The sequence below is a fragment of the Peromyscus leucopus genome, chromosome 6 (genome assembly GCF_004664715.2).
Source record: "Peromyscus leucopus breed LL Stock chromosome 6, UCI_PerLeu_2.1, whole genome shotgun sequence".
Classification (NCBI taxonomy): Eukaryota; Metazoa; Chordata; class Mammalia; order Rodentia; family Cricetidae; genus Peromyscus; species Peromyscus leucopus.
In genome coordinates, this window is record NC_051068.1 from 106,561,216 (window position 1) to 106,584,887 (window position 23,672).

The following is a 23,672-nucleotide window of genomic DNA, read 5'->3' on the forward strand; positions in this document are numbered from 1 at the left end:
TCAGATACATTTTCCTCCTCCCAGAACACAACAAGGGAAATATTTATCATGTTTTGAGAACTTAAAACAGTATTTGAGAAATACTATAGAGAGAACAGAAGATGCCTGTAATTATTGTACAACTTGAGGTTTCACCAAATAGAAATTTTATGTCAATGACATTCATTGTTGTGGTCTGAATAAGAAGTGTTCCTCAAAGTGTTCATGTGTTAAATTCTTGTTAGCCAGTGGATCATTCCTTTGACGGGCCTATGATCTGATGGCATTACCTGGATGTCAAATAAAGCAGGGGAGGTATAGTTGGAGGTAGTAGGTCACAGGGTTCATGCTCTGGAAGGGCTTACTTGTGCCTAGCTCCTCCACCCTTCTCTCTGCTTCCTGTTTGCTGCTAGATAAGCAGCTATATTCCATCGGGCTCTTCCACTGTCAAATTCGGTCTCACTGCTGTCCGAGAACAAGGGGCCAGCTGGCCATTCACTCTAACTTTTGAGTCCATGACCTTGCTTGGTTGACTTGTTTTCTTCATAGCAACAGTCTAACAAACTCACAGTCCATGGTTACACATGAAATAAGGCCACTAACTAAACTCATCCCTACAATGCTAGAGAATTATGTTTCTGTAGCAGGTGTTAAATATGTGATGATACAACTGTATCTGGAAGGTTGCTTTCATGTGAGGCTTTTGGCACTTTGACAGGCAGGAACCTCTGGATAATATAGATGTGATAGTCAAGTACAAGAATGTGGAAGATGTAGAAATGCAGGGAGGGTGGTGTGAATCAGAGCAAGAAATATAAGTAAAGAGGAACACAGTAGATGCAAAGCCTGAGAAGAAACTTTCAGCTCTTATTAAGATTTAAAAATAAAAGCAACACACCATGGCTGAAAGAAAGATATTTGTATGCTAAGTAATGCGAAGATGTGCATGCATTGACATGAACAGCAAAATATATGGAGAGGGAGAAGGGTAAAACAGGAACTAAGTGGAAGTAATGCATTAACAGTGTCACTCATGATGAACAATAGTAGAATGCTTATTTGGTTTTGTTTACCATATTGACAAATAATTGTCATCTTCTATTCTTACAGAAAATCCATTCTTGAGTCATGACCAATTTAGTATGTCTTCCGAATTTAGTCCTGAATCTTAGAGTTCTGATGCCTTCTTTATCTTTGAGAAATGGCTCTAGTGATCATCCTTTGCCCATCATTTCTTGCTATCATCTCTTGCCACACTCCTAGGAGGTACAGTGTATAACCATAAACCCAGGTATCTTAACTTGTTCCATTAATACATAAGGAGAATTGAAGACATGATTTCTTTTTAATTTTTTAATTAGCTATAAAATAATGGACTTCTTTTTGACATCTTCATTCAAGCATATACATCCCAGGTTTGCTCAAAGCCACCCTCCTTGTTTTCCATACTCTCTCTTTCCCATAGTCTTTTTCTCCTCCAATTATTCTCCTTTCTGTGTTCATGTCATATGTACTTACATTGGTACAGTGTAGTCCAAATTCTGTATACAACAGAAATCATGTGATATTTCATTTTCTCTCTTATAGGATCATTCTTCTCCCTTTCAGAGACCTTGTTACCCACTTAGCACCCTTTCTACTTATTATACACAGAAATCTAAATCCTGCACAGAAGAGGAAATATTTGGTATTTATCTTCTTAAAAATCAAGCTTACTTTGTTACATGTGTAGCTGCATTGATTTCTATGTAAGTGAAATGATTTCACTTTATTTTTTGAATTGTGTGTGTATGTGTGTGTGCATGTGTGTATTCATGTTTGTACACTTGTGATTGTGCATGTGTATGTACCTGAGCATAGGGACCTATGCAGGCCAGAGGCTTCGAAATCTCCTTAGAACTGCAGTTTCATCAGAAGGTTGTAGGCTGCCTGACATAGGTGCTGGATACTAAGCTTCCGCCCTTTCCAGAAGCAGTGTGTGTTTTTAATTTGTGCAGCCATCTTTCTGCCTATTTATTTATTTTTATAATCTCATTCACTTATTGCTGAATAAAATTCCATTGTATGTGTGTGTGTATTATATCTTCTTTATCCCTTAGGCTGTTGATGGTTGCCTAGGCTCTTTCCATGACTTGTCTATGGTGAATAGATTAACAATAGGTTATGAATATGGATCTATTGCTATGGAATGATGACTTAGATTCTTATGGGTGTATTCTCAAGATATAACTTAATCATTTGGAAGTTCTATTTTCAGGTTTTTATTTTTTTAATGTCCTTACCTATTTATAGAATAGCTGAACCAGTTACATAAGCAATGGAAGTGTATAAATGTGCCTCTTCATATATTCTTATAAGCAAATGTTATTCTTTAATTTTTTTGATGATAGCCATCTTGACTCAGATGAAATAAAACCCCAGTATAGTTTTAATTTACATTTTCTAAAGGCTAAAGACACTGAACCTTTTTGTTTACAATTTATTGGTCATTTGCACTTCTTTTGTAGAATTATCTGTTTAACTTATTTTCCCATTTTCCAATTCAATGATTTTTGGTGGTTAGTTTTGAAGTTCTTTATGGATTCTAGATATTAATCCAGATACAAGTATATAGGTAGTACAGATATTTTTCCTTCTGTAGGCTATCTCTTCATTCTGATTTTTTCCTTTTTGGGAGTGAAAGTTTTTTAATTCCATTCAATCCCATTGTCAAGTTGGCAATGAAGCTTAATCACCCACTCTCTTCTCTCTTTCTCTCCTTCTCTCTTTTTCTATGTGGGTATGATAATATCATTCCACTTACCCTCCACTCCACATTTGGCTGCTTTAACTCTGCATTCTTTATAAGTTTTTGTGTTTTCAGGGTATCAAACTTTATGCAGATACACCTACTTATGAGATTTACTTAGTTGAATGTACTTGGTGTGTCAGACACTTCGGGCAAAAATGTCTATTGATAATCATAATCTCCATTTGCATAATCTACTTTTGTGATTAAGAAAATCATCCTTACTTCTGGGTAAGATGTGGATTAGAAGCTGCTTCCATGTGATACAGAGAAGAGTAAGGATCACAAAATAAATACTTACCAAGAGAGAGAGGAAGGACATTGGAAATCACAGTGGAGAAATAGGAGAACTGGGCAAAAAGAAGTAGGCAGTCAGGGCTCCATCTGCATAGCTCCCTAGGAACAGGAGGAAAATATGAAAGATAATCTGGGTGAATCTAGTGGAAAAAAATTAGCAATCCCAACAGGACAAGCCACAATCATTGTAGGCTCAAATCCAGTTCAGGGGTTGGTGAGATAGTGCCTTTTCCAGAGTGATGAATCCATTTGTTCATTCCCATGTTTCAAAGTCCAGATGCCATCTCATAATTCGCCTATTGTTAAAAACACGGCTAACTTGGGATCTGAGAGCAAGGAACAGTGACAAATCTATAATCCCTTAAGGACCAACACTGAGAGGCAGTCATGGGAGTGGGAGAACAGACAGTGACAACCTGAAAAGTTTAGGTGACAGGATGCTTGACAAACTATAAAGTGCACATGGTGAGGCAGCCCCACTTTCAGTGGCTAGGAAATGACATTACTTGAAAATAACTTTAGAATCTGATAGCCCCAAGTGTGATGTCAGCAGGTAGATCAACCTTTAGAGTCCTCTATGTGTTGTTAGTTAACTGAGAGATAGAGATAGATACACAGATAGACTGGATGGATGGATGGATGGATGATGGATAGATGGAATGGATGGATAGATAGATAGATAGACAGATAGATAGATAGACAGATATAGATAGAGTTAGTTTTGATGTCATAGATGACTACCTCCAGCATTTTCAACATGATTCCTCTAGCAGGATATTTAAAGTGCAAGGAGAATCAGGAGTATAGAACGGAATGATAGATGGACAGTTTGATTACATACCTTACTCTCAACATATGTAGGATGGACCCCTGGCAAAAATCAGGTTGTACAAACCTGGAAGCCTCAAGTGTGTGGGAGAATCTTCCCAGGTCACAAACTGCAAACTATGAGTTTCTAGCAATGGTCCATGGTACATAAAGAAGCGAAGCTGTTGAAGTTCAGGCAGTTCTGCAGGTATCTGACACCGTTCTAGTACAGGCTCAGCACCAGAATAAGGAAGGGGAAGAAAATAGTCTCTAAATTTATGTGATTCATCTCCTACCTACTGATAGACTCAATTTTAGAGGATCAAGAAAAAAAAGGTGACATAAATTTTCTATTTATTTCCAATATTTCCTCATTCTTCTTAAACGTGCTTTTAATAGTTTTTAAAAATATTTATTTAGGTATTTTGTTTTACATGTATAAGTGTTTCATCTGCATGTATGTATGGCACCATGAACATTCCTGGCACCTGCAGAAGATGGAAGAGAGCATTGCATCCCCTGGAACTGGTATTACAGACGGTTGTGAGCTTACATGTGGGTTCTGGGATCTGAATCCAAGTTCTCTGCAAGAGGAAGAAGCTTTTAACCACTGAGCCATTTCTCTGGTCCCTGGTTATGCTTTTAGTAGTGTATTTCTATCTTACTTTACAAAGCTTGCCTGTTTTTATCTTTTACTACCCTTTTAGTATTTTATCTGACTTTGTTAATGGAATTTTTGTTAAGGCAACTTTTTAAGTCATTGCTCTATTCCTTGTAACGTTTCTCCTAGTTTTTATTTAACTTACCTTTCCTTCTGTATTCCCCTCCTTTCCTCCTTCTTATATCTCATTTGTTTTCTATTTCCATATATATCATAAATAGTTTTCAACTTCATAGCATATTCAAAATTAATTTTTGCCATATTTTGTCCTAGGAACATTGGTGGCATAATATAGTTTTAATCAGTTTCAAGTGTACTTACACATCTTGTTCAGTATGGCATTGATGTTACAGACCATGGTTTTCTCCTCTTTGAATGAACCAGGAAACAAACCCAGAGGTATGGGATGAGCATTAGAAGAAAACCAGAAGACACTGCAACTAACAGATGTACTTTTTTTGTTGTAGTTTAGTTTAGTTTTGTTTTATTTTGAGACAGGGCTTCTCTACATAGCCTTGGCTCTCCTAGAACTCCCTGTGTAGACCAGGCTGGCCTTGAACTCTCAGAGATTTGCCTGCCTTTGCTCCTGAATGCTGGGATTAAATACATGGGCACCACACTTAGCTCAGATATATTATTTGCCACACAGAAACATGAAAAAGCAAGGCAATATCATGACCACTCCAAAAGGTCATAACTCCTAAATTGCTGAAAAAGATACTGAAATAGTTAAATATTAAGTAAAGAGTTCAAAAGTTTATATATAAAAAGGATCAGTTACTTCAGAGGTGATATAAAAACAGATAAGTGAACCAAGGAAGTCAATAAAGAACCTAGAGAAGGAAGTCAACAAGACAGTTAGCAAGGACAGTAGAATTCTGAAGGAAGAAATCCAAAAGGAATGTTGGAACTGAAACAAGAAGTGAGTCAAAACAGGCTCTCATAGCTTGTTAGAGCAGAGTAGGACAAATAGCAGGAGAAATCATAGAAATTGTACAAATACATAGAGATTGAATGCTCAATACATTCTTGAATGGCTAATGAGTTATTAAAGAAATCAGAGAGAAAATTTAAAAATTCCCAGAATCAAATTGTCTTAGGGTTTCTGTTGTTGTGGAAAACAACAACAAAACCATGACCATGGCAGCTCTTAGAAAGGAAAACATTTAATTGGAGCTGGCTTACATTTTCAGAGGCTTAGTTCATTATCATCATTGGCAGGAAGCATGGTGCTTGCAGGCAGGCATGGTGCTGGAGAAGGAGCTGAGAGTTCTACATCTTGATCCACAGGCAACAGAAAGTGAACTGTGACAGTGGGCTTACCTTGTGCTTAGGAGACTTCAATGCTGGCCCCCATAGTGACACACTTCTTCCAACAAGGCCACACCTCCTGATAGTGCCACTCTCTCTGGGGACCATTTTCTTTCAAACCACCACCGAGCTGCAAGAACCCTTGTGATACAGCAAAGATAATTCTAAGAGGAGAGTTTATATTGCTATGAATGTTTATGGTAAAACCATAAGGAGACATCAAATACTTAATATTATGGTATACCTAAAGACAGAAGAATAAGAATAAGCCAAACTCAAAATCAGTAGACAGAAAGAAAAACAAACACCAGAGCAGAAATTAATGAAATGGGAACCCAAATAATAGTATGTACGTAGAGTCAAAGAGTTGATGCTTTTAAATAACACATAATATTGACAAACCCTTAGCTCAAATCTTTCAAAAGAGAGTAAACCAAATTAAATTCTTAAGATAAAAAAATGCAAGAGAGTTCCTCTTTTAGACTCCAGTAAAACAGATACCAGTTAAATCCAGAGGAACTTCTGTAAATACTTTGAAATGTTATATTGTAAAACACTTTCAGGCAAGGGAGATGGTACACAGGGTGACGTCATTGACATTCTCTCATATGTGGATAATCACTGGTAATGTGTGTGTATTTGAAAATGGGAATAAATGTGGGTGATGCCTAAAAGCCTAGGAAGGAGAATAAGGGAGGTAGAAAGATCTACAAAGACAGGTGAAGGGGGGGATGGAGGACACATATGACATGGACAGAAAGGGAGAATGGGGAAATACATGGGTGGAAGGAGAAGAATCAATTAAAATAGTGTTTGAGCTGGGCAGTGGTGGCGCACGTCTTTAATCCCAGTACTTGTGAGGCAGAGGCAGGCAGATCTCTGTGAATTCGAGGCCATCCTGGGCTACAGAGTGAGTTCCAGGAAAGGTGCAAACCTACACAGAGAAACCCTGTCTCAAAAAACCAAAAAAAAAAAAAAGTGTTTGAAAATCCATGATACTTATAACTTTGTATGTGACCTAAAAATGTGTAAAAAGAATCTTTCAATAAAGAAAAGGCCAGGGCAGGGCTGGTTAGATTCACTGTCAAATTCTACCAGACCTTTCAGGAAGAGGTAACACCCATGTTCTATAAACAATTTGAAAATAGAAAGCATAAGAAAAACTACAAAATTCATTCTATGAAGCTAGGATTCCCCAAAATAGATAACGACACACAAAAATTTGCAAAATTAGAGTTGAGAGTGTAATTCAGTGGCAGAAGTCTTTGCTGATCAGAAAAAAATCCATTTAATATAGTACTTATGGTTTGAAAGAAAATGTTCATGACTTCTTTCAAAACTTTTGGTGGGATAGTCAGACTCAGTCACATTGTGAGTTCTAGGATAGCATAGACAAACAGTGAGAACCTGCCGCAAAAACCAAAACAAACACACAACCTATAGACCAGTGTTCCTGAGGAACATAATACAAACAAACAAAAAATTCCTCAAAAATACCCACATACCAAACTCAAAAACTCGTTAAAACACCATAACAGTACATTTTATTCCTGGGATACAAGGATGGTTCAATATACAAAGTCAATAAGTAAAATATAGCGCTAACATACATAAGGACAGAAATCAAATGATTATCTCAGTAGCAGGAAAAGCTCTTGACAATGCTCATCACGATAAAAGCCCAGAAAAAGAAGGAATAGAAAGAATATTCACCATAGTTAGAACAATATACAGCAAGCCTATAAACAACTGCAATACACAATGTGACTGGATTTAGGCGTGTGTTTTCATATCATGTGTGTGTTTATGAGATGTTTTCTGAAGGGTTTAATTGAGAAATGAAGACTCTTCTTGAATGTGGGAGGCTCGATCCTATGGGATGGGGTCCCAAACTAAATATAAAGGAGAAAATGACCTGAGCATCAGCAGTTACTTTTCTCTGCTTCCTGCCTCTGGATGCAATGTGAACATCTGCCTCATGTCCCCAGTGCTATACCCTCCCCGCTGTTTTAGTTTAATTTCTGTTGCTATGGTAATACCCTTACAGAAAGCAAATTGGGGAGAAAGGTTTTGTTGTAGAAATACCGGGCTGCAGTCTGTCCTAATGGGGAATGTCACAGGTGCAGAAGCTTGCTAGAACTAGTCACAGTGTATCCACATTCAAGAACTGAGAGAGAATGAATGCATGCATGCCTCCTTGTACTCAGGCTCCTCTCTTAGCTTACAGGAGGACCCAAGCCCAGGGAATGGTTCCACTCACAACGGCAGTCTTCCTATTTCAATTCACATAATCAAAGCAATCTCCCCAAAACATGCCACAGGCCAACCTGATCTAGATAATCCCTCATTGAGACTCTCTTCTCCAGTGATTTTAGATTCTTTAAAGTTGACAGTTAGAACTAACCATGACACCCATCATGATGGATTATACCCTCAAGTTGAATAAAAAAAAAAAAAAAAGAAGAAATCCTTTTCCTCAAGTTGTTTTGGTGGTATATTTTTGTCATAGCAAGGAGAAACTAACTAATACATTTGGTAAAGACCCAGTTGGAAAATATCAGTGAGGGAAGGTGGGAGAGAAAGGAAGGACATCCACGATGCTATTGAGTATCTAATGCTGAGTTGGAAGCAGACAGATTATTCAGACTATAATAAGGAAAGTGAATCAATATGCATCAAATGCATATTGTCCTAGCTAGCTTCAGCTGTCAACTTGTCACAGCTTAGAGTCATGTAAGGGAGTCTCAACTGGGGATTGCCAGATCATATTGGTCTATGTCTGTATAGATGACAGCTTGTTTTGACTGGTGATCAATGTGGAAGGAAGGGCTCAGCCCACCATGGGCAATACCATCCCTATGCAGGTAGGATTGTGTAAGGAAACAAGCTGAGCATAAGCCTGTGAGTGGGCCAGACAATAAGCTAGCAAGCAGCATTCCTCCATAGTTTCTCCCCTCAAGTTGCTGCTTTGAGTCCCTGCCCTGACTGCTCTCAATGACAGCAACCTGCAAGCTGAAATAAACTGATTCCTTCCCAAAGTTTTGGTCGTATATGTATTACAGCAAACAAATTAAGAGTAGAATTGTTTTTTTTTTGTTGTTGTTGTTGTTGTTGTTAGACAGTTTATCTCATTAAGAATGAAGCCCATGCCAGGCGGTGGTGGCTCATGCCTTTAATCCCAGCACTCGGGAGGCAGAGGCAGAAGGATCGCTGTGAGTTCAAGGCCTGCCTGGTCTATAAAGTGAGTTCCAGGAAAGGTGCAAAGCTACACAGAGAAAGCCTGCCTCGAAAAACCAAAAAAAAAAAAAAAAAAAAAAAAAATAGAATGAAGCGCTTTCAACCCTTTATTCTTACACAACTTTTACATCTGCTCCAAAGCCTAACATAGTAGTGTTTTCTCTGCCCTTTTTATCCATAATTTCCAGCATAAACCCAACAAAGGTCATTTAAATGGCTATTATCTTCATTAATTAACACTTTTTAAATGTTCATAGAAATAATATAATTCCAAACATTCTGTTAAATTGGCTGAATCACTTTAATACTATATTACAGGTAATCCAAAAATAAATTCTAAAAATATGTTTATGATAGAAAGGCACTTATTGTAATCATATAAACATGTGAAAAATACTGAAAAGCATAAAGAAGAAAGTCAAAGTCTTTCAGAAGCTTTTTCATGCAAAATTGACCATAGATATAGCTTGCATTTGACCAAATTGGAACAATATTTATATACCAAGTTTCTTCACATCTTTATATATCTATGTATATTTTAGTATCTTATACTTATGATATAACACTATATATATATATATATATATATATATATATGGAGTGATGTATTTAATTTTCACTAAATCTTACTTTTATGCAGTTCTTCATACCATCAAAATTTTCATAAAACATCATTTAAATGTTTTTTAGTGTATATAATTGTATTAATGGACTATAGCTAAATTATTCATCAGATCTTTTTACTCTTATTTTAAATAATACTTTGGCAGTATCTTCATTTGTTCCTTTGTTCATTCAACAAAATTTTATCAAAGGCCTTAAAAAAATCTTGTGTGTATATGCCATGTGCGTGTGTATTTTTATGTGTGAGTCTGAATACACTTGGGCCACAGTACTCTTGCAGAGCTCAGAGGACAACCTTAGGCACTGGTCCTCAATTTCCACCTTGTTTGAATCTGGTCACTTTGGTGTTTGATGCTGTGTACCAGCTAGCTGGCCTAGGTACTTCCTGTCTCTCCTCATTTCTTCACAGGGGGGCTGAAGTTACAGAGACTCTTTACAGCACCCAGTTTTTATATAAGTTCCAGACATTCAAACTAAAGTCCTCACACTTGTACAAGTGCTTTCTCCACTCACCTATATCAACCACTTCTCCAAAACCTTTTCATTTGTTAGTCTTCTACATTAATAACTGGTTGAGCCTTGGAGACATCAAAGTGAATAAGTATGAAAGGTAGCACATAAAAACAAATAATTGTGATTAAGTCTAACACATATTGATATAAATCTGCATTTTCATTTCTATTCATTAAGGTTATAGTAGAGAGGATTTCTTGGCCAATCCATAAGCATTCTAAAGCCTATAGATATTAGTGCCTAGCTGCTTTCCAGAGTGAGTCTATCAATTTACAAACTCATTGGCAATGTGTCAATGTTAAATTTCTCACTACTACCAGCATATTATTAATGTTGTATAAATGTTTGCTTATTTGATAGGTAAAAAGTATACCTCATAATTCACTTCTCATGCCCTTGATTACTGGTGGTTAAACATGTTTTTAATATGTTAATCAGCTTTTCCTTTCTTTTGTGAACTCTTTTGTGAAATATGTATTTCCTTTGCATATTCTCCTAAAGGGTTGCTGTTGTTCTTATCAATATGTATAGTCTCCTCATACAGTAAGGTTATTTACCTTACTGTGATCTAATTTAGTAAATATTCACTCTCATTTGTATGTCCTTCAATTTTGTTTGTATTTTATATCCTTTATAAAAATTTTAATATTTAATTTAATATTTAATTTTGTGATGTATCCCTACACCACATAGAATATTACATTATTTCACCAGCATTAGGCTGAAGAATCTATTTAAGTAATTACCTTTCCTATGCACTTTTTCAGTTATAAAAAACTGTGCTCAGATAAGCCCCTATGAGATAAAGGGGGCTGTTTTTTAAGTTAATGAGCTACTTTGTAGGTCCCAGAGCTCTTCTATAGCTTTGGCTTCTCTGTTTTCTTCATAATCCTGACTATAAAATTTCTCTTTCTTTGCATGTGCTTGATTTCAGACCTTTTGCTGATTGATTGCAGTTCTCCATGTTTCACTGTTCAGATTCCAGAGCACTGCCTTGTCATCTGCACATAACCAATCTCAGTCTAGATTGTTAGCCAATATATAGATTTTCAATACTTTGTGGTGTCCCCTTTGACCAGTAAGCTAGATTAAACAGTGAGAAAGTGATAGTGATGTCAGTTGATACAGGTGGTAGGTTGAACATTGCCTTTGAAAATGGATTGTATATGGATATTGGAAGCCTGTGATGGACATTGCTGTGAAAAAAAAATTGCCTATTAAATTGTAATGGATAGGGGGCTGGAGAGATGGCTCAGAGGTTAAGAGCACTGACTGCTCTTCCAGAGGTCCTGAGTTCAATTCCAGCAACCACATGGTGGCTCACAACCATCCGTAATCAGATCTGGCGCCCTCCTCTGTATACATAATAAATAAATAAATCTTTAAAAAAAATTGTAATGGATAATTCAGGACATCATGGTGCTAACCTATGTTCTATCACCAGCCAGCTCTAAATCCTTACCCAAATGTCTTAACCTCTATTAAGTCAAAGTTGGATCATCTAAACTATGTATGTTATTGTCTTTAAAATAATAATAATAATAATAAACAACTATGAGATGTCTTAGTGGGTAGAGGTGCTCATCATATAAGACTGATGACCTGAGTTCAATGCCTGGAGCCTAGAGCTGAAAGAGAGAAATAGTTCTTTTCAGTTATTCTCTGACCTTCATATACATGTTGTGATATTCTCATGCACACACACACACACACACACACACACACACACACACACACCACTCTAATAATAAATAAAGATAATTCAAATCCCATAGTTGCTCTAATATTTTGTACAATGTTTGAAAGTCTGACAAAAGGAAAAAGTTTCCTGTACTCTGTCAATGTGCTCTTCCATGAGCACACAGGGGTATTATTACACTTACCTGTGAATCAAAGGAAGCAACACATTTTTAACACAAATCCTAATGGAGTTGAAAGAACTGATATTCATAAGAACAAATATGTATGTAGCTAGAGTTTTCCTGCTTTGCCCACAGTCAGGACAAATCTCTGTCATCCGCCAGTCCCCCAGCCGCTCAGACCCAACCAAGTAAACACAGAGACTTATTTTGCTTACAAATTGTATGGCCATGGCAGGCTTCTTGCTAACTGTTCTTATATCTTAAATTAGTCTATTTCTATAAATCTATACCTTGCCATGTGGCTCGTGGCTTACCGGTACTTTACATCTTCCTTGTCCTGGCAGCTGCTGCAGGCAGTGACTCCTTCTGCCTTCCTGTTTTCTTATTTCTCCTCTCTGTTATTCCCGCCTATACTTCCTGCCTAGCCACTGGCCAATCAGGTTTTATTTATTGACCAATCAGAGCAACTTGACACACAGACCATCCCCCAGCACAGCCAAGTGCAGACCATCTCAGACACCTGCACTCAGGCCCATGATCCTAATCATCCTCTATGCGGACCTGATTGGTAAAGCCACGAGGAACCCAAGAACGGGCTCCCACAGGACATACAAAACATCCCACAGCATATGTAGCTACCCAGTCCTTGGTTAGAAGGTAGTTCAGTTTATAACAGCATGAAAAATAAATTTATCATTTTAGTAATTTATTTTGAATTCAGTGCTGAAGCTTGTTAAACTTCCAAAAAGAACAGCCAACACAAAATACCTTTCAAACTACTAAACCCAACAGTGGAAAATCAGGAGTATCAACAGAAAACTGTTCAAGGACTCATCTGTTATTGGTGGGGGGCAGTAGTTAATGCTAGCTGCCTGAAAAGGATCTCCCAAATCTAAGTAACTAGATGCAAATATTTCTGGATTGTATTATAGTGTGGATACTGAATGTGACCCAGTGTGATTATAGTGCAGATACCCTGTGTGACTAATAACAATGAATCCTGGTTCCTACCATCTCCAGACCCTATTGTCTCAGCCCTCTTCACATTTCTACACAAGCTCCTTTGCTTTTAGCTGACCAGAGCAAAGGAGCAAAAAGGGGCACATCTCATTCTTTGATGGAACCCAGGAACATGGACCTACCCTGATCCCAGGGGACACTGTGAGATGTAATCTTGCCAGGGGCCAGGAGGAAGCAGCCAAATTAATAACAGTTAACATGTCTTTGACATAATGTATGAAATACATGCTCAGTAGGGGGTCAGGGAGCAAGACCTCACACAAAAGGAAGCTTCTATCTCATGACTGTATCAGTAATAATGGCATTGTTAACAACAGTTGTTTCCTAGAGGTTAAAAGTAAAATTTCATACAAAATTAAAACAGTTTACCAAGGTAGTTTTGAAAATTCTTATTAAGGTAGAAAAGGTATCACTAAAGTTGACAACAGATGATTGCATTTAGTAGCAAATTTTGGTAATTTTTTTTCTCAAAACCAATTTTTCATGAATTCTTTATGGTTGAATTTTCAATTTCAGAAAAAATAAATGTTCATGAATGGCTCAGAAGGTCACTCATGATTGCTGCATAATATATTTCTTGTGTATTTTGTGTTGTTTATTTGTTGGTAGCAGAACATTTGCAACAAGGTCTCCTTTAGCAGAAGGTATAGAACTCAACCATCCTCTGCCTCAGCCTCCCAAGTTATAACCACACCTAATTTTATTTTGTACGTAGATGTCAATTGCCTTTAAACAGATCTTTTCTTAGTTTCACATAAAACAACTAAAAGAAATAGTACTTATTTTATCTTCAGTTTCATCGAAATCATCATTTAAAGTGCTTGACTGACTCACAAGGCTGAATTTTTTCTCTTTCACTCACTCCTATCCATAATAGAATCCCTTTTCTTTTCCTTTTGTCCCTTTCCACCTTTTTCAAAGACAAAAGCCACTATTACGCCATCTAGGATACCTTGCTGTTTCAGCACACCTTATTTTTTGAGATAGTGTCTTTCACTGAGTCTAGAACTCACTGATTTGGCAAGATTAGTGGCTAGTGAGTCCTGGAAGCTCCTCTGTCTCTGCTTCCCCAGTACTTGGGTTACACTCACATGCCACCACACCCCAATTTACTCATGAGTACTGGGGTTTTGAACTCAGATACTTCTGCTCTCAGAGCAAATGCTTCACTGACTGATCCACCTTCCCAGCTCCTTGGCAATCTTCAATGTGTGGGCATGGTATATCTTATTCTCTAACACTTTTGAGGTCTGCAGAACCTCCAAGTGATTTCCCCTTTCATTTCTTGTAATTGTAATTGATGGTCTCTCTTTCTCTCCTTCTCTTTGTCAGTATGGTTAGAAGTTTGTAAGTATTATTGACTTTCCAAAACAATGGGATTTGTTTTCACTGATTTCCCCCCTCATTTCTCTGCTTTATTGTTTATTTCCTTCTGGTGAATGTGTGATTTTTACCTGCATCTGAAATAGTTTCATGTGTAATTGATGACATTTCCCTCTGTGAACGTGTTCTTAATTCCTTAACATATTATATTATAATTGTTTGCTATTTTTTATCTTCCTCATTATGGTGTTAACTCTTTCAGAATAGAGAATATAATTTCACCACTTGACTCAAACAGTTTAGGCTATATCTAACTCTCATACTATTTTGACTTTAGTACCAGTTAGCCAGTAACTACAATATTCACTAGTCTTAATCAGAAGACCCAGCTTCATCCATGCACATAACAATACTATTGCTGCATTGGATACAGGAGTGATTCTGAATACATTCAGTTATATCATGCTGTGTTGTGTTAACAATAGAAAGAAAATATTACTATAATTGTAATGATTGGTAATTATTTTGATTTTTATAGATTTTTTTTCTGGTTGACTGATACATTCAAATTATTTGGCTTTCCTAAAGCCAGTAGTATTGAGCAGGAGGTAACATTCTTTTGCTTCAAATGCTTAACAAAGAATTTTCTTCAACTGGATAGCACAGAAATGGTATCTTACAAATCTTTTTCAATTTACACAAACCACAACCACATTAGAAAGGAGAGCATAAAGCCAATTTTCCCATCACCTTGGTTAGAAATGCATTTATCAATAGTCTTCCTTTGAGCTGTCTTCATTTTGTCATACTAAATTGTTGATCAGTTCCAAAGAAAGTTGCAATTAAAATATATTTAAGGAATCATGGTTGTTATGGATACTGGTAAGTACCCTACATTGTGGAGTGTTGCATCCCTATGGGATTATACATCCATATTTATCAACTCTTAACCAGATTAAGACCTTATTAGGAGGAAATATTTTGAAATTTGCATTAACATGAGCTGCACAATTCTAGATATTATCATCAGATAGTACATCCTAAAGGAATAATTTTGCAGTGAACTTTTGATGACAGAAAGTATCAATGTTAAATTAGTAAAGTTTTATATCAATTAGGAAATTACTAGTTTTCCCCCTCTTTTGTTGTAAATAATTAACATATTCATTTTTACAACTATCCTACACTAGTTGAACACCTACTAAGTGCAAAGTGTTGCTTTTCTTATATGTAAGAAGATCATATCAAATAAGATGCATATGCTTACTCTATTTGTATAATGTATGCAAATAATTAAGGATGGGCATATGATAAAATTCTAATTAACCATTAAATGATTTTACAGATTGATACTTGCTAACATGAAAAGTATACACCATATGTTCTTAAGTGAAAACCAGCCAGATTTAAATTTACGTGTAAAATATATAATTTTTAAAAAGATATATTTTTAAAATTGGAAGATCATATATAATGTTTATAATAATTAGTTCTGTGTGGTAATATTATAGGCAATTATTTCTGTGATTTGTTTGCTATATTCCCATGGTTTCTGTTTCAAGCATGTAACAAAAATTATAAATAACCAGAGATGATACATATAGTGAGAAAGTCCAATGTATTCTCAAATATAACATGGGTGTAAATAGTGGGCAAAAATAAAGCTACAGAGCTACTGATTGGTTCATGAAGATAATTTATTAAATATTTACTGTTTCAGACTCTGGAATGCACTGGGGATACAGTCCCTACTTTCATGAAATCTTTGAATTGTTCTTAAATCTTTGAGAAATTTCTAGACATGGCAAAATGTTTTCCTTGTTATCTCAGATGCCAGTTTCTTGTAAAAGCAGAAAGCTTTGAAGGGTACAATATAAGGAAAGAGCTCATCTTCCTTTAAATGCTATCAGGGAAAATCTGAAACATATTAGAGCTAGAAGAAAAGACTCAATTTTGGAATTAGAAAAAAAAACCCACTGAGGTGGGGGGAACTGTATTGTGAAAAAGACAGTTGAGGAGAGAAAGGAAGCTCACAAATGTCACTTTTTTGAACATTTGTTGTTAATAGTGGGGGGGGGGAAACGTTGTTTGTATAGGCATTTGTCTTCCTAGAAATAGACAACTCCAGAGCCTGTCCACATTTCCAATACGAGAAGCCAAGAAGACTTGCTTCATTCAGGAATATAGCCAGGTTGAGGAGGAGCAGAGGCTAGAGCAGAGGTGTCGTTTTTTGTGGTACCCTGGGAAATTAAACCACTGACTCTTCAGTGGCCACAGCCAGGCAGGGGACAAAGGGCACTAGACTTCTTCCCTCAAGCATACATAAACAGTAAGGGTTGCTGAGTGAGAATCTCAGACCAACTAAGCCACCTGGAAAAGTTAAGTTGCCTGTAGGCTGTGCGTTCATTCCAGCCTTTCATCTTTCATGAGCTGTCACCTGTGTTGGGTGTGCTTTTGGTGATATGTATCTCCTTGAGTTATTTCCACTCCTTTAAGTAACCCTTCAACCATACCCCAATAAACTCACCCCAATAAGTAACCACAATAAACTCACTGGCTCACTGAGTTGTACTTTGGGGTATTCTAAATTTGGTCTGTTCTCATTTTGGGGGGCGAGTAGATGTTTGTTAACATCTCTTGAGGAATACTGTCATACAATTGTATTCTTTGGGGTAATTAAGAATTTTTAAGCCTTCATGAAGAAAATTATTTTTCACAGGACAGCCAGAGATATTTTTGTTTTATGTTACCCCCACATTACTACACCTCAATTCATTTTTAATGTCCTATGTGGCAAAGAGTTTTTAATCATGACAATTCTGACATCAAATAAAACAAATGTAGATGATGACAAGGCTTAAAGTCTAAGTTCATCCACCTATACCCCACGTTGCCCAAAATTTAGTCCATAATTTATACTATTTTGAAGTTTAGTAATTTAATAAATGGAATTCATTTTTTGGTAATTTTACAAATTATAATTCAAATTAAAGTGAACTTTTAAATACCATGTTGTTTTGTCCAATGATATGATGTGGACTTACTCTTGGTTATGCAAAGTAAATTCCTTCTAGGTGCTAATGAACTGTCTTTGTCTTTTTCCTCCAATATATGAGTTGACAAAATTTCTGGCAATGTGTGTGATGCTGAGTACAGATGGATGGGTTGTTGTGGGAGTTATTAATCAAGGTTGATATCAAACCCTTTGAAACTGGACCTCTTTTCTTATTCTCTTTTTTGGTGGGGGATGTAGGGAACATAAGGCTGTCTAGGAAGTTTATGTTTAGACAATACAGCACTGGTACAGATGTCTAGCATGGGCCAAGATGGCTAACACTAGACATCCTGAGCACTGTGAATCAGCAAGAAAGAAAAAAAGAAAAAAAAAAAAAGGCTGATACTGAGTATCTTGAGAACCCCAAAGTGATCAGTGATATATTCTATTATCTACCTATTTCAGCAGAAGGTCACTTTGGTGTGGGTTTTGCTGTGGAATAATCCTTTTGTATACTGTGAATATGTGTTAAATGATAATTGGTTTAATAAAAATCCAATTGGCCAATAGCTAGGCAGCAAGAGGTTAGCTGGGAGAGCCAAACTAAGAGAATGCTGGAAAAAGAGCACAGGGTCACCAGCCAGATACAGAGGAAGCACGAGATGAACATGGCATGCTGAAAAAAGGTACTGCCATGGTAGGGTGTAGATAAGAAATATGAGTTGATTTAAGATATAAGAGTTAGTTAGCAACAAACCTAAGCTGATGGCTGACCATTTATAATTAATAAGTTTCTTTGTGGTTATTTGGGAGCCAGCTGGCAGGAGAGAGCTGACTGGTGGTCCTGATGAAAAATTCTGGCTACAGAGTTTTGTTTAAATGTGGCCTTGATGTCAGAGAGAAGTATCTTTCCCTTCACCTTTGCAAGCTTGTCTATGTATGTTTGCCTGTAGGCCTCTGTGACAACTTGCATTCTGTCTATGCGCTGGTCTATATGTGTGTTGTGTCTGCCTGTGTGCAGCCCTTATGTGTCAAGGTATGCCTGGGTGTCTGACTGCCTACTGGCCTGTGTACTGGTGAGTAAAATGTGTTTTATCTGACCATGGCTCCTTATAATCTCTTCAACCTCTTGGCCTTCAGTGACTCTTCTCATTTTTGACATCACATTTTGGACCTCACAAGGTCTACAATGATCTAGTCAGTAATGATGTCTTAATTGAATCTTCACGAATCTTGTAGTATTCTGAAGAGATGGTGAAATATCACTGGAGATAGAAAGAAAAAGATCCATGAAACTACACTACAAGCCTTGTATGTTTGACAGAAAAAAATTAAATGAATGAAGTAGCACATCTGTTATTAATTAGTGAACATTAAAAGAAGAATAGGACTCTTCTGAGAAAATATTTATGGATTACTGGGTATCAAGACTGTGGTTATATTACAGAGAAAAAAATGAGAAAGCGATATCGACCTCAACTCTAAGAATGCTTGGGATTTACCCAGGGTCTTCACTCAGATCTGCTATTTCAAGGCTGTCAATATATTTTTACCTAGCCCTTTATGGCTTTTATCCAGCTCTTAAACACCTGGCTAGAACCCAAGGTAGACAAACAATTTAGGTTGTTTTGCTCAGGAAAACAGCACAGAAATGTTCTGGCAAACATTTTTTCTGCATTAAGAATGACATATGCCATATAGTCCATTTCAGGTTACATTTGTGATGTTTAAATGTGTGTATGTGTAAGATTAAAAAGGTGATAGCTTGCCAGAAAGATTCAGTGTGCAAATCTTGGCATGAAAACAGGACAAGAGTCTATATTTGAGTAAAAGCTGAATAACATTGCTTAGGTTTCTACCTATTTTCCCTACAAAGTCAAATAATATTTCTATATATCTGGTCCTAAATATTCCTTGGATCTAAATGTATGTCTCTGGTCATAAAAGTTTCACACCTTGATATGAACAAATTTATTTCTTGCCTTTGTACATGCAGTTTATTCTCACAAAATTTCCTCCCTGTGATCCCATCTCCCACACCCAACAGTTCAAGGCTTGGTTCAAATATTTTTTTCTAATTCAAACTTTCCCTGAACTAAGTAAAAGTGATAATGGTTCACTCTGATCGAGGCTACGCAGGTTCTGACTCCAGGTTTTGTATTCATCGTATCGAATTGCATTTATTTTGTATCTTTGTCCCCATTAGATACTAAGTTATAAGAGCACACCTTTTGAATTATGAGTCTTGATAACTCTAGCACCTGGCACTTCAGTCTTACAAATTATTTATTGATTGGCTACCCCGATTAAATGAATTTGTGTTGGCAGAGGAGAAAGCTTCAAGAATTGAAAGCCCGAGAGAGAATTCAAGGAAGATAGGTAAAGGAAAAGGGCTTACTCCTCTGAGATGAACTTCATTTACTTGACAATTTCCTTTCTGCTGACCTTGTGGGGAGGCCATTGCTGGACTGAGCTCTGTGTACCTATAGCCAAGCCCTTGGTTTGGGATGAGGGGGTGCAGTTATTTGCAAAGCCCATGGAAGACTGTCTCTCAACTTGGCTAAAAGATTTTCCTTGAGAGCTCCCCGGCCTGGTGCAGCCACCTATTGTGATGTATCTTTTGTGAAAATTCTCTAGAAGTCTTCACTAAATTGTTCAATTAATCCCTGAAGAATTTCTTTTTTATCAATGACCAAATAGATGGTGTGGAGGTATTGAGGAGCTAGAAGAAACATTGTCACAAGGATAAAGGAAAAGGGACTCATTTTAACCTGGTAGGCATCTGAGTGTGTGAGATAATTTACAACAGTTCTTGGTGCTAATGACTGTCAGCATCACACACAACTGTGCCATCACCTTGGGATTACAAAGATAAAGGTTTCAGGGGTGATTTTAAATGGGTATTAGTAAATGTATGAAGCAACACTTGATACAAAGGACTTGTTCTTATACAGGCATGCTTCATCTGTAGTTAAAAGAATAGTACCTGAGGTAGAAGCAGTTTTAAACCACTGAAGTGCATATCATAAATGCATTCTGGACAACTAGAAACAGTTCATGAGGACTCCTGGGGTTGTCCTTTACTGTCAAGGACACTGTAGAACCAAGGACAACTTCACAGACACTGTTGAATGTGTACCTTCTGCATGTAGTTATCCCTGTTTGGGATGCTTTGGTTGAATACTGATATACTTCTTTGCTACTTTCTACTGTGTGATCAGTAAGTTTTATTATTAAACTTAAGACTTTTTATGGTAGATGAAGGGTAGGGCCAGATCTAACATGCTCACAATTACCAACCCCTCCCTCCATTCAATAAGGTCTACTTTCCTGAGTGCTGCAGCTCTCTCCTCCCCGCCCCCATCTGTGACAGGTGAAAGAACTGGTCCTGAGGTCTTGAGAGTGGGAAAGGTGTCTCTGGCCCTCCCCAGCTTCAGTACTCAGGAGAGTGGCCTCTACATCTTGTCTGGGCAACACAGTAGAGTTGGCCCTGATGGTATAAGTGTGGAAAGCCAACTGAGGGTAGGAAAAGAGGAAAACTCGCCCCATCCCTTGATCATCACTGAAAGGGGTGAACTAGCCTGGGCAATGCTAGAAAGCTCACCCTGGTTGTGAAGACAGTGGAGAGCTGGCAGGCTGACCAACCCTGGAACTACCCAGGCCCAGAAACCAGTGTTAAGGTAAACCAGCCCACCCTAACATCCACCCCATCTATGATCTACTGGAACACATGAAGGGACTGGTCCTGCAGACCCAACGCTGCAGGATCTCCATACACAGGGGAACAACAGGATATTCAAGAGGAGTCCCAGTGAGGGCCCAGCATCGACAGTGTAGCAGAAAACTGAGGGCTCAAACCAGACCAATGACTCCTGGCAATGAACACTTGTATAAAAGATATATGGATAGAAGAGTTTGCTGCATGACTAACTATGTCATACTACAGCTTCCATGATGAGATTTTTCCTTTTGTTTCCCTCTTAAATTTTATTGGGGGGGGTAGTTTGTAAGGGCTGAGGGCAGATATGAAGGGACAGCAAATGAATGGGATAGAGATACATGATGTGAAAGACACAAAGAATTAAAAAAAAAGAAAGTTTAATAAAAAAATGGGTAAAAAGACTTTTTTGGTAACTTCGGTGTTCCTTGGATATCTATGAACACTAATTGGCCTTCACAGCAAAAGCAAATGTTCTTAAAAGTCAGGGACCTTGGACTACACATTTGATGATAGCACTGTGGTGGTGTTTATAGTCCTGTGTCACTCAGTTAGCTCATGGGAGGTGCAGCAGCAATGTGGTCACCAGGAAGATAAAATGAGATGAGTGAAAAGCTGCTCTCTGTTTTAGAGAAATTAATGAGTATGTCTGGCTTCTTTCAATGGATATAATTCTGTAGATTTGAAACAAGTGTTGGTGTGGTTGATTCCAAGAAATGAATATTAAATGCTGTCAACTTTTAAGACATAGCTAGCTGGTACTCATGAATGAGAAGTGGAGGTAAAGGAATAGAAAGTTGGACAAGATCTTTCAAGTTGAAACTCTTGACTTTCTTCACATTATTTCACATAGACTTTGCTTATGGCAGGAAGAAAAACAAATGTATCAGTATCAGTGACAAATGGTGGGTAAAAGCAGAATGTCACTCCAGTATCGTTAGGTTCTAAGATGGACAACAACAATTTCCACATATTTTTGCCTGGTTCCCCAGAACTCCCCATGTTACCCTCATTGTCCCTAGGAAGAAGGAAAGAAAAAGAGTCCCCAAAGGATGAGGTAGACTTGCTTATTGTGGGAAGGTATGCACAGAGAAGAGATTAGCTTACACTTTCATAAAGCCAGAAATCTAAAACTTGAAGGGTATTCGTCTATCTTCTATCATATCAGACAATGTGAGTTATTTAACTTAATTATAGTAAAAACTTAAATAAGAAAAGTAAGTGTTGATATTCTTAAAGGAGATGATGTAGAAAGAATAAGAGAAAGCATGGCTGTAGAACAAGTTAAACATGTGCAAGATCCTGGCTTTGATCTTCAGTTTGACCCAAAAAGTATTAGAAAACATAGGTAGGATAATAAAGTTTGAAAGAAAAACTAAAATAAGCAGTTCAATGGATGGAGTAAGGTAGGAATGTATGCACAGTGAGGTAACAAAGAATTGGAAGAACAGGGAACATAATTCAAAAAAACAGTCGTCATAATCTTTGAAGGAAAAGGGATGAGAAAAATAAAAGTTGGGAGACATGAAAGAATATATAGGAATCATCCTTTACATTGAAGCTTTTCCAGAAAGCTGTAGGGAAAAGTCCTGGGGGAAAAAAAAGATATTTGAATATACAGGTACCTAGAACTTCAAGAATTAAAGGTATTTACTAAAACATTTAAGTATGAATGGAAATGTTAAGTCCAGGCAAAAGGGGATGAGATACAAGTGTAATAAAAATTGAAGAACAGTTTTAACTGAAAATTCTCAATTTGGTGCTGTCTCTTTTTACATTTTCTATGGAGATCTTTGGTCCACTTATGCAGGAATCTAAAACACCTTGGGAATCTACTCTCTCTTTGAATAGCACTTAACCAATGCTAGCAGATGAAAGAGTATAATTGTTCTATTTCTTTGCCTTGCAAAACTCCAAACTATTAACTTATTCCAAAGTTTCCATGCAGGATCTGTCTGCAACTACATTCTATAGTTCTTTGAATTTTTGCCTCAAAGTCTATTCACAAACAACCCACTTCCTCTGTCTAGGCCTCCCTTCAATTTCCATAGTTCCCACAAACTCAAGCAACATGAAAAGGTGGGGACCAAGTGTTGAGGTACATCTCACATTCAAATCATAATAGTTTCTAAGGTTCATTTTTGTTAACATCTGTGACCTACTTTGAGGAATAAAAATACTGTATTTCTCAAGTTGCACTTAAGAAGTAACTTAATTTACTCTTAAATAGTTAAAGGCCATTGAAGTGGGGGGAAAATCAGCAAGAAAATCAGACTATAAGAATACGTTAGTGTAGACCAAAACATATATTTTGATTTAACTCATTATTTATTTTCTCTTTCATTCACTTTTTCAGTGATTTTCCATGTTTACCCAATTCATTCATTATTGAATTTTTTCATGTATAAGAAGCTGTATTTGCCTAGAAAGTTTTTATTGTTAAGTACAAAGGTTATTCTAATTTATAAATATATTGAAAACAATTCAAGGATTCTCTATGAGAACTGTAAATTACAATTTTAGTGAGTCTACATTTG

General features: G+C 37.0%; 1 long non-coding RNA gene across 1 annotated transcript in view; it reads right to left on the reverse strand.

The window, feature by feature from the left end:
• Positions 1-1,692: 1,692 nt before the first annotated feature.
• Positions 1,693-23,672, reverse strand: part of LOC114683092 — a 48,795-nt gene continuing 26,815 nt past the window's right edge. Inside the window, exon 6 of the long non-coding RNA XR_003733131.2 lies at positions 1,693-3,163. This is a non-coding gene — a long non-coding RNA (uncharacterized LOC114683092). The remainder of the gene's footprint in view (positions 3,164-23,672) is intronic.